The sequence below is a fragment of the Lygodium microphyllum genome, chromosome 9 (assembly GCF_053477565.2).
Source record: "Lygodium microphyllum isolate KBCC chromosome 9, Lygodium_microphyllum_v1.1.10, whole genome shotgun sequence".
In the NCBI taxonomy this organism is placed as follows: Eukaryota; Viridiplantae; Streptophyta; class Polypodiopsida; order Schizaeales; family Lygodiaceae; genus Lygodium; species Lygodium microphyllum.
The window spans coordinates 48,305,779-48,317,520 of record NC_141143.1 but is presented as its reverse complement, the minus strand read 5'-3'; positions in this window follow the sequence as shown (position 1 = coordinate 48,317,520).

Here is an 11,742-nt window from a genome sequence, read left to right as displayed (position 1 = left end):
ACCGGCCACCTTCAACAGGTTAATGCAGGATATTTTTAGGCCATATCTTAATGACTTCGTGATCGTCTTCTTTGTCGAAACTTTAGTCTATTCTAAACAGGAAGAAGATCATGAACCCCAACTTCGGATTGTCCTTGAGACAATGAGGGCACATAAGCTGTATGCTAAGATAAAGAAATGTGCATTCTTCAAGCGTCAGATTGAATATCTGGGATTCATCGTATCAGCGGAAGGAATCTTAGTGGATCAAGCCAAGGTCAGAGATGTGCTTGAATGGCCAATACCAACAACTGTCAAAGAAATACACAGTTTTCTTGGATTGACAGGATGGTATAGGGTCTTCATAAAAAACTATGCTTTGATTACAGCCAATGTTAGAGATGTGCTTGAATGGCCAATACCAACAACTGTCAAAGAAATATGCAGTTTTCTTGGATTGATAGGATGGTATAGGGTCTTCATCAAAAACTATGCTTTGATTGCAGCACCTTTGTGTGGAATTACTAAAGAAGCAAACAGCCATTGCATGGTCAACTCCTGAACAAAATAGCTTCGACAGATTGAAGCAAAGTTTGGTATTAGCACCTATCCTAAAACTTCCAGACCTGAATAAGGAGTTCGAGGTAGTAACTGATGCTAGCACGCTTGCCTTGGGATGTGTGCTCATGCAGAAAGGTCATCCTGTAGCATACTCTTCAAGGAAATTGAAGAATCATGAGAAGAATTATGCTACGCATGATCTGGAATTGCTAGCTATCATCCATGCTCTAAAGCTTTGGAGACACTACCTATTGGGTAACAAGTTTACACTAGTAACTAACCATAAGAGTCTCAAGTGGATCTTTACCCAGAACGAGCTCAACATGAGGCAACGTTGGTGGATTGAAGTGCTGGAAGAGTATGACTTTGAAATCAAGTACCGACCAAGGAAAGAGAATGTAGTTGCCAATGCACTCAGTCGCAAGGCATTCCTTAATTCTCTAATCTTGCAAAATCCATCAACAGCTAGATCTCTAGCCACAAAGGTATCTATGCCAAACAATCCAATACTTGAGTTAGCTAGAGAGGAAGCATGCCATGATCCAACCTATCAAACGATGCTAAGGGAAATCTCTATCAAGGATCAGGATCAAAAGTTGTAGGCTAAGTATCATGAATTCTCTATCAACAATGGAGAATGATAGTTCGGATTAAGTCTGACCGAAATCGGACTTGTCTACTATAGAACGAGGCTGTGCATACCGGCAAGCCAGTCACTTAAGCATAAGATATTGTGGGAAGCTCATGATTCCCCTTTCTCAGGTCATCTTGGCTATTCTAAGACTCTCAATGTAGTTAGGAAGAGCTACCATTGGGAGAGGCTTAAAGGTGATGTTCTCAAATATGTCACCGAGTGTTTGTCTTGTCAACGTATCAAAGCCGAACATGTCAAGATGCCAGGGAAGTTGCAACCGCTTGACATTCCCCACATGAAATGGGAATTCATCAGTATGGATTTGGTTGTTGGTCTACCCCAAGTTCAGGGAGGATACAACTCCATCATGGTTGTGGTTGACATGCTTATTAAGGTTATACCAGTGAAGACAAACTATAAAGCCTTGGACATTACAAGATTGTTTATCAAGGAGATATTCAAGATACATGGGCTACCAAGAAGAATTGTTAGTGATCGTGATTCTCTCTTCACATCACACTTCTAGAGAGCCATCTTTGAAGCCATTGGGACTCAACTCTATTTTAGCACAGCTTACCATCCCCAAACAGATGGCCAAACAGAGCGAGTCAATCAAGTCATCGAGGACATGCTTAGGGCATACTACTGTCGTGAGCCAAAAAGGTGGATTCAATACTTGCCTTTGATTGAATTTTCCTACAATGCTTCTTACCAACAAAGCATTCAAATGACCCCTTTTCAAGCATTGTATGGTCATGACTGTCGAAGTCCCCTAAACTTCTCAGATCCAACCTTGGGGGTTGAAGCTTCAAGGCAGATGTTGGAAGAGATGGATGACCAAATAAAGTCAATAAGACAAGACATCCAAGCTGCCAAGGATAGACAAATGGCCTACGCGGATTTGAAGCATCAAGATAGAGTCTTCGAAGAAGGAGACATGGTCTTCATTCACGTACGCCCTAAGAAGAGTTCCCTATCCTTAGGTGATTGCAAGAAGCTAAGTCCAAGGTATTGTGGACCGTACAAGATCCTCAAGTGTCTAGGACCTAATACTTATAAACTGCAACTTCCTGAGTACCTAAAATTTCATAATGTATTCCATATCAGCCTATTGAAAAAGTATATACCTAATCCTAGCCATGTACTTAATGACCAACAAGTTGTAATGCCTAGTCAAGGAGTCCTTGAACTAAGGCCTGACAGGATCTTAGATGTTAGGGAGAGACAACTGAAATCCAGAACCTTGAGAGAATGCCTCGTCGAGTGGAAAGACTATCCCGAAGAGGATGCCACTTGGATAGATGAAGGCACTCTCAACCATCAATATCCCCAGCTTATCTCGAGATGAGGACATCTCGATTCCTCCAAGGGGGAGAGAATGTAGCATCCCGAAGGCATGCGTAAACTGCCTCAATAAAAGATAATGGAATTGGATAAATGACAAAAAATTGCATTCCCCTTATCCCCCCAACCGATTGACGAGTTGGAGGGGGAGGGGAATAGAAGGAGTGATTAAGCTCCTTGGAGTGAGAGAGAGCCATGCGTGATGCCACGTAGGGGAGGGAGGATCCCCCTCCCCTCCCCTATTTAAACCAAGGTGGCCACCAGAGATCGAAAGGACGATGCTGCCACTTGTCATAAGAGAGAGAGAGAGGGTTATTACCCCACGGCTAAGGGATAGTAGCCGTGAGGGAGAGAAGAAGCCGATACGCTCGCAAGTGGTGAGCTGGGTGGGCGCCGCCGTGAAAGGGAGTGAACACCATGCTGTGGACGAGGAGCTGGGCTGCTATGCAGCCAAAGGGAGGTAGTCATCACTGCTGGGAGAGGCCATGAGCTGCAATAGCAGTGGAAGATTGGTCACCACCAAGGAGATCGCCCTGCCATCATACGCCACTCTGTGACATCCGTCCGTCGATTGTACCCCCCCAGAGCTTCTAGAAGCTTCCAAAGCTTCTAAGGGGGGGCTCTATAAGCCCCCTTTCCCCCCCAAAAAGGTTTGACCTTAAAGGTCCTTTTCCTCCCCGTGTTTATAAATCTCCCAAGGGCTCCCTTAGGCCCTTTCCCCCCCCTAAAAATTTCCTCTAAGGGCTCCCTTAGGCCCTTTTCCCACCGCCTCAAAATTCCTCCCTAAGGGCTCCCTTAGGCCCTTTTTTTCCCCCCAAAAGCTTTTACCTTAAAATCCCTTTTTCTCCCCCGTATCTCAAATCCCCCTAAGGGCCCCTTAGCCCCTTTTTTTTTCCCCATGCAAAAATACTTTTTTTAGCCCTGTCATACCTTGTTCTTTTTCCCCCACACGTAAAAGAAAAAGAGGGTGTTAGGGGTTTTGGTAACACCTTCTTTCCCCATACGAAAGCCCTCGTAAGGGTTTCTACACCTTTTATTACCCGTTTGTGTAAGTCTTTAAAAAGGCCATTAAGCCTTTCCCATGGCTTTAATGGGCGTTGTTCGCGAAAGATTTTGAAACACCCCCTTCCTGGTTTGGAACCCTTTTCGTGGTTTCTCCCCTCCTCCACAAGTATCCCTTCGAAGAGCTATTACGAAAGGAAAGAACAGAAGACTCATAAAGGACAGTGGTATTTCAAACAGGGAATTCACAAAGCTACATCCACGATGGAAAGGCTGCATTCGCGATGCCTCCTAAGAAAGCCCAAGGCGCAGTCGCAGGAGGATCGTCTCCTAGCATCCACGTGGACATCTCACCACAAGTCCAGGTTTTCCCATCTTAAATATTTTGGAAATAGGATGCATTTCCCATCTTAAATATTTTGGTTAGTTTAAAAGAGTTAGCTTACGACGGACAAGTTCAGTCGTTAGTATTTCCAAGAAAACGAACAAAAATAAAGTGAGCAGAAAATTGATATGCATTTAGTTTTTGTGCATTCAATGAACTGAACTTAGATTATTGTCCATAGTTACAAAACGGAATTAAGATAATGCACTCCGTTTAAGCATGGAAGTATAAAATCATGTCGCATTATTAGGCCATATCTTCTTCGCAATGAGTCATCATGGGAAGTGCTAAGAATCCATAGGAAGGTGCAAGGCATGAAATGATTCCTAAGTTGCATAAATTGGTCAATTATCGTTTTTCAACTACGTAATTATTAGAAAAAGGTTTCTTGTTTAGCATGAATCTTGTTCGCAAGTTATATGATGAGTAATTGGAATTAGGTTATAACCCAACCTATGCCTGATCTTAAATCGATAAGTTAGGGTTGAAAATCAATTTATGCATAGTCAATGAATCATGTGTTTATGGAAATGATAGCGTAATTATCATCATGAATTAAAAATTTTGGCATAAACCTAAACACCTAAGCCCGCAGAGTACTCATTTTAGAAAGAGTTAATTCAATTCCAAAGAATTCAATAGGATTTAATACGTGATCTAGTCACACGTATTGCTAAAAGTGAAACTCCTATACCATGAATACTCGCCCACATTCACTGAATGTAGGGACAATGGAACATACTTGAGAAGTGAACTAGGGTTGTCCCTAAGAATCTTATGCTAAAAAGATGGAACTTGGAACCCTAGGACTGACAACGTTAGTCTAATGTAATTAAGAACAGATTGTTTCGTGACTCCATTTGATGGGTAGAATAGTCCCATAGTTTGATGCGACACTTGTGCAACAAGTGCACAGTCGTATGATCTTGTGATTGGATCACAAAGGGATGGCCAATTCTCTGAATGAGGTTGGTAGATGCTTATGCAAGTTTTCTTGTAAGAGGATGAATAATCGTCTTAACATATCTTTCCGAGGTAAAGATAATTGCTTGGAGCAAAGGACAAACCAATAAATTGGTATAACATATGAACTTAAGGTATTGACCAAGTCGGGTTAATAGGGTACGGCCCTAACCCAGGATATAGGGGATCTTGTCAAGTCGCAAGTCATCCTGGATCGAGTGCTGCATGCATTCGAAAAGAAGGATTCATTCCTTAGTAGTTGGCCAACAATAAACGACCAATGGAAATATTTGTGCTTGCTATAGATTTAAGAGCATTGTTTGGCTTTGTTTGATCAATGAATTAAAAGATAAATGGATATCTAATACTTCAGGTTGAAGGCCTGAAGGGAGAGGCAGCTTCAGTTATCCCCGACTGCCTGCCTGACCCTAACCAAGGGGGTTGTTAACCGCAGCGGAAAAGTGGACCAAACCCGTCGTGAGAGGTCTCTTCGTTGAGCGCTACTTGCAGCAAGAGGATGCTTGGGGTTAGGGGGGCTCTGGCCATAAATCCCTTGCCTTTCGAGCCTTGCACAAGAGGCTAACATGACTCGGGATTGGATCTCGAGGCCCGCATACTAGTCTACAGGCGGAATCTTGGATTGGTAATCCCTGTGGATTGCTAGATAGCCTTCAGGCGGATTGTGGATAAGCCTATGGGCTAGAATTTATGCATTTCAAAGATAAATGTGATAACCTGTTAAAAAGGAACTTGTTTGTCATTGCTTTTCTATGTCAAGTGATATGGTTACATGAAGAAACGAGTGCCTAACGAGCTAATTAAGGAAGCTGATTGATACATGTCCAATTAAATGTGTTAGGTAATTAAATAACTAAAACAACCCGAGGAAAGTGCGGAGGATGGGCCATAGGCCCGTCCTACGGATGGGTGGTCCCGGTTGGCCGGGAACTTTTCTCAAAATCATGATGGACAGCAAGAAGATCGTCAAAGAATACGAACAACAAAAGCGTTGACCTAGAGTTATAATTAATCCCAATTTACGTTGTTTTAGGGGAATGGAATGGGACTATGCCTTATGGTAGAGAGGTTGAGCTTTGCATCCCTCTCGTTTCCCATTCTCCTTGAACCAAGTGCAGCGTGAATCCGCTTTAGACCTGGCGTTTCTGCATAAAGTAGTTCACTCGGGTTCGACGCTATTTGCCGTTAGGAAATGACCAATAGAGAAAACCCTAATTCAGGTCCTAAGTGGGAACGGCCGGAATACTTCCGCTACATGGCAGTCGCGGAAAGTCCTAGATCGCAAACCCCGTAACATTCCATGGGAGTGCCGGGTAGAGCTTTCTAGACATCCTTTTCGATGGACTGCTAAGACGTGTCCCGAAAATAACAGCTGGACACGTTACAGTGATAGATTCCAAATCCTAGTGATGCAGGTGGAACCCACATGTAGTTGGAGGCTAGTCCTTTGAAAAATCTATGCACTCAACTCCTAGGTATAATCCATTTCCATCTTCACTAAGATAACTATCCCTTTTACCCTTTACATTGACATCCCTCCTAAGAACTTGTTCCCCCCATTTGCTAGAGCTATCATAATCGAGAATTGATGTAGCATACCTAGTGCTTGAAGAGTAAACCCAAAGTGATATGATAAAGCTCTTGATAGGGGTTTTGGCCAAATTTTGTGGTAGAAATACGGTTTGTAAAAAAATCGGATCATTCGCCCTCCCCTTAGGCTAGAGTCATTCATGCCTCTAGCTTGCTAATGATGGTACAGTAGAGCAAGGAGAACTGCACCCCCTCATTGGTGGCTCTTCATTGAATGACTACTCCAAAGTGTTCATATTTCTTTGAAAATAAGGCTTCAGTTCGCCATCCATTTACCCTTGTCTTGTGAACTCTCCCATCCATGTCACCTAGTTGATAGCTACCATTTGGATATTTTCTTATGACCATGAATGGCCCTTCCCACTTGAACACAAGTTTAGCATCCTTTCTATTATCAAAGCGGTTATCATAGCATAGCACAAGTGATTCTTCCCTTATGTGTTTGCTAGCTAGCTTCTTATTAAATGTCTTCCTCCTCTCTCAGCCTGCATGTGGACTGTTGCTTCTCTATCTAACTCTAGCCTCTCTAGATCCAAGATCCTTTCCTCTAACTTCTTATCTTGATTCTTCTCTTGATTGGCTACTAAAACATGCAAACTGGCCAGTTCCAACTCTATAGGAAGCAAAGCCTCTTGGCCATAGACGAGGTGAAATGGAGTATAGCCAAGTGAGGTTCTGAATGAAGTTCTGTAGGCCCAAAGAGCTGCACTCAATTTTTTATCCCAGTGCTTGGGGTGCATGTGTACTTGCTTGGTAATTATCTTACTAATCAGACCATTCACTTTTTCGACGAAACCATTACACTGTGGGTAGTAGGGAGTAGAATGCCGGTGCTTGATTTTTAGCCTTTCCATTAGCTCCCCTACTAGGTTGGCCCTAAAACCAGGACCCCGATCAGAGATAATTTCCAAAGGTGTGCCAAACCTGCAACAAACATTTTCAAACACAAATTTTTCCACTTCTTGGGATGTAATCCTACTAGTTGCTGAAGCCTCTTCCCACCTCGTCATGTAGTCCACACCCACTATGATGTATTCCTTGCCAGACTGAGTTCGTGGGAGTGGCCCTATTGCATCAATCCCCCATTTCTCAAATGGGCCATATGTAGTTATGGGATTTTTTTCCTCATGCACTAGCTTCCTTGGTCCGGCCTTTTGGCAATCGTCACAAGTGCGGCACCAATGTTGTGCATCTCGATGTAGATTAGGCCACACAAAACCGGCATGGAGAATCTTCCTGATGGTTATTTCTTAAGCAAAATGTCCGCCACAAACCCCCTCATGGTAGCTCTTACTCACATCCATAATCTCATTTTCTGTTGGCACCCTTTCTAAGCACTGCATCCTTTCCTTTGCAATACAACACATCATTTATCAAGCAGTATTTAGTGGCCTTAGTAGCTAGCCACCTTTTCTCACTCTTACTCATATGTGTAGGTACCTCACCATGCTCAAGAAAATAAAGCACATCTTGTACTTGAAACTTACCCTGAAACAAGGGAAGCTTTACTGCAATGCTGCCCACCATTACCTCTTTCAAAATTTCAGCTCCTAGAGTATCTGCATCGCCATTTGTGCGCCTTGGTACAAAATAGATTTGGGCTTTCTGTAGCTTCCTCATGAGAGCTTTAGCTTCTCTCATTTTCTCTGCTAAGTTATCATTTTTACAAGCCCAGATTCCTTTCATTTGCTTAACAATTAGCATAGAGTCCCCAAAAACATTAAGTCGAGTGACACCATGTGAGAGACACCACCTCAAACCTAAAAGCAAGGCTTGATATTCTGCCTCATTGTTAGAATGGACATCCTCCAAGTTGATACCTTCTCCATAAAGTTTGTCAAGCTCAAAACTGAACACCACTATTCCTGCTGCCGCTCTGTCTTTAATACGCTTGTAGGTCCCATTGAAGTAGAGGGCATGGGCATTCTCCACCTATGGTGGCTCCTCAAGAGGAGGTGTCTCGTCTTTTACCTTTCCCTTCTCTTTCTCCTTCTTTTGATGGCATCTATGGGTCAACAAATCAGCTAGGCAAGCTCGAGTAGAATCCTCCACCTTGAAGGTGTAGTCAAACTTTTGGAGTTGTATCACCCACTTAGCAATTCTGGCTGAAACATCCATGTGCTGTAAGGTGTAGGGAAAATGCTCTTCTATCGTGATCACTATGAACGGCCTAGGGAGAAGATAAGGACGAAACTTTCTTACAGCAAACATTAGAGACAAAACCATCACCTCCACCATCTTGTACCCTCATTCTAATGATGTCATTACTCTGCTAGAAAAGTAAACTAGCCTCATCAGGCCAGTTTTAGCATCCTTTTGTATTAGTGCTACCCCTAGAGCATCTTCTCCAAAACTCGGGTTGACAAAAAACTCTTGATCCCAGCAAGGCTGTAAAATTATATGAAGGGTGCTAAGAGCCTTCCTCACCTCGTTAAAGCACCTTTCACTTTCGTCACTCCACAGGAGCTCCGCAGAGTGGGTTAACTGTTGCAGTGGAAATACTAAATTGGGAGAGGAGATAAATGAACCGTCCCATATATTGCACCTTCTGAATGAAAGAGGTTAGTTGCTTCAAAGAAGATGGTGTTGGCACCGCGCCAATAGGGCCTTAACTTTGTTTGGATCTGCTTCAATACCCCTCTCACTTACGACATGCCCTAACAAAGCTACACTGCTTTCGCCAATGCGACACTTCTCATGGTTTAACTGCCCCTCCATTTGTGGGAGGCGGTTGAAAGCTTCATCCATCTTCCGTAGATGTAGAGCCTTAGAACTATAAATACAAAAATCATCAATAAAGACCCTGATGGATTTTCCAAAGTATGGCTGGAAGACATAATTCATGAATCGTTGGAAGGTAGCTGGGGCATTTGTTAATCCAAATGGCATTACTTTGTAAGCAAAACAACCTCAAGGCATAATGAAGGTGGTCTTCTGTTGATCCTCCTCAGCTATTCGGATCTGAAAATAACCTGAATACCCATCACAAATAGTGTATCACTCATGCCCGGCCACCTCATTGAGTATTTCATCCTGAAAGGGAAGAGGAAAGTGATCTCTCTTTGTTGTAGCATTTAGCAGCTTGTAATCCACACAAATCCTCCGTTTTCCATTCTTCTTGGGTATCATCACCACAGGAAAACCCACTCTGAGTCCCCTATTGGATAGATGAAGCTTGCCTTCAAAAGTCGTTGCACGTCAGTGAGTGGAGCGTTTTGTTGAACTACTCCCAACCCTCGTAGTCACTGCACCACTGGCCTTGCTCTCTCTTTTAGATTAACGTGATGTTGTATTGCTGTCACACCTATGATGTGTTTATAATCAGAAATAAAAAGTGCAGAGTGTTTTATCACCACTTCCATGTAGGCTGCCTTCTTCTCAGTTGATAGATCCTTAGCCAACATTTTTTCTAACCCGTCTGTCTCGACCTTTGGAAGCTGTTGCGGAATTTCACTACTAGAAGGCCCTTTTAATGTAATCCCCATCACTTATAGAGAGCTTTCTTCCTCCTCATTAGAAGACTCTCCCTCTGTCATAGATGACCAACCCTCGCTGGAACTCCATTCATCAACGGTGGTCTCTAACACAAGATCCTCCTATCGGCCCTCCTTCATGTTGTAGATAGTGCTCTTCCATTTTTTTTGCAGCCCCTTTTGTGGCTTTAGCTCTAAAGCCCCTATCTCTCAATCTTGTCTAGCTTTCATTCCCATTAGCCATGGTCGCCCGAGAATGAGTGGATAGCCATCCCCCTTCATCACTGGCATCACATACATGTCAAGCTCCAATTGCACTCCACACACCTTTACCTTGACTTTCTTTATAACTCCCAAACAATTTACTACTACATTGTTAGCCATTTTTGCCCCAAATTTAGTAGTTTCATTTACCTCTAATCCCAAACGATGCATCAAATTTTCTGTCATGACACAAATCTCTGCACCTCCATCCACATATGTTTTTGATACTCTTAGCCCATTGATTTCGGCTTCCACTGGAGGCACAATATCTTTCGTCTTTCTAGCTTGGATTGCATTCACATGTCTATTCTTCATGGATCTATTGCTTACCATTTTTTACCATTGTCGCCGTATTGTTGGAGATAGATGAAGTAATTGTGGCCATGAAAATTTTGGCCCTTGATCCCTCACATCAGCAAGAAAATCATAAGCTCTAGTACCTTTACCCAAGGAAAAATCATCTGGCTCAATGTGTCAGCGTGAGCGAGCCCTCCTCTTTTTACTGTTGCGTGTCTTTGCAGCCTTTGAAGACTCTACCTCCTCTTCCATATTTTCAACCTCCTCTGGTGGTGTAGGCTCCATTCTCTCAATTCTACGGGCTTTCTTCACCGGCATTGCTTCAACCTCTACTACTTTGGTATTCCCTTTGACATCACTCTCATCTAAACTAATTATCCTGACATCATGATTCTTTGCCAGCTAGACAAGCAAGGGTGGCACCTCTACAAGTGGTCGAGGATGCTGGAAAGCTTGAACCGGTGGTGGAGGCCCTGGATTCAGTGGAACAAGCCTATTCCTAGGTGGTGTCACTTGTTGTCCCCTCCTTCTTGGTTGGAACCCATTTCCTGGAAATTGCTTGGGATGAGGGAAAAAGTTCATACCATGGCTAGTCACTCCACAATTATAGCAAACATACTCTCTTTCTTGTCTCCTTGGACCTCGATTGCCTTCATTTATGAGAGGAGGGGGCCATACTCCTTGCACCAAATTCAACGAAAGGCTTTCAAGTTGATTAGTAATGCGGTGTAAGAGCTCTTGCTGTGGCATCTCTGGTTCAGGTGGGGCATCTGCTATTTCTCTAGGCCTTGGCATGATTGCTAAAACCTGCATGGGCTCAACTCTCCCCTTCTGGGCTTGATACTTCAATTTTCTATCTTTCTCCTTGGCATAAGTGACTGATTCTTCATAGGATGTGGAAAAATCTCATTTGACCTTCTCCCTTAGTAGAGGATGGAGTCCGGCTAGAAAACAATCTTTCTTAAGGCAATCACGCACTCTTTCTCCCTCGGCTAAGGAGGCTGTCCATTTATCCCACAATTTTATAAGCATGTCTTCATATGCTTGGTACTCCCCTAGTAAGGTTTGGCAAAGATCTAAGAGCTATCTCCAAATATCTTCATGTGGCTCTGTATTCTTGTCCCAATTACCCCTTGTAGCCTCCGAAAGAGCTTGATACCACACTCAAGCATCATCCTTTAGAACTAAAGGGAAGGCCCGTACTTTGGTTACTTCATCGTCCCGGCCTGTGA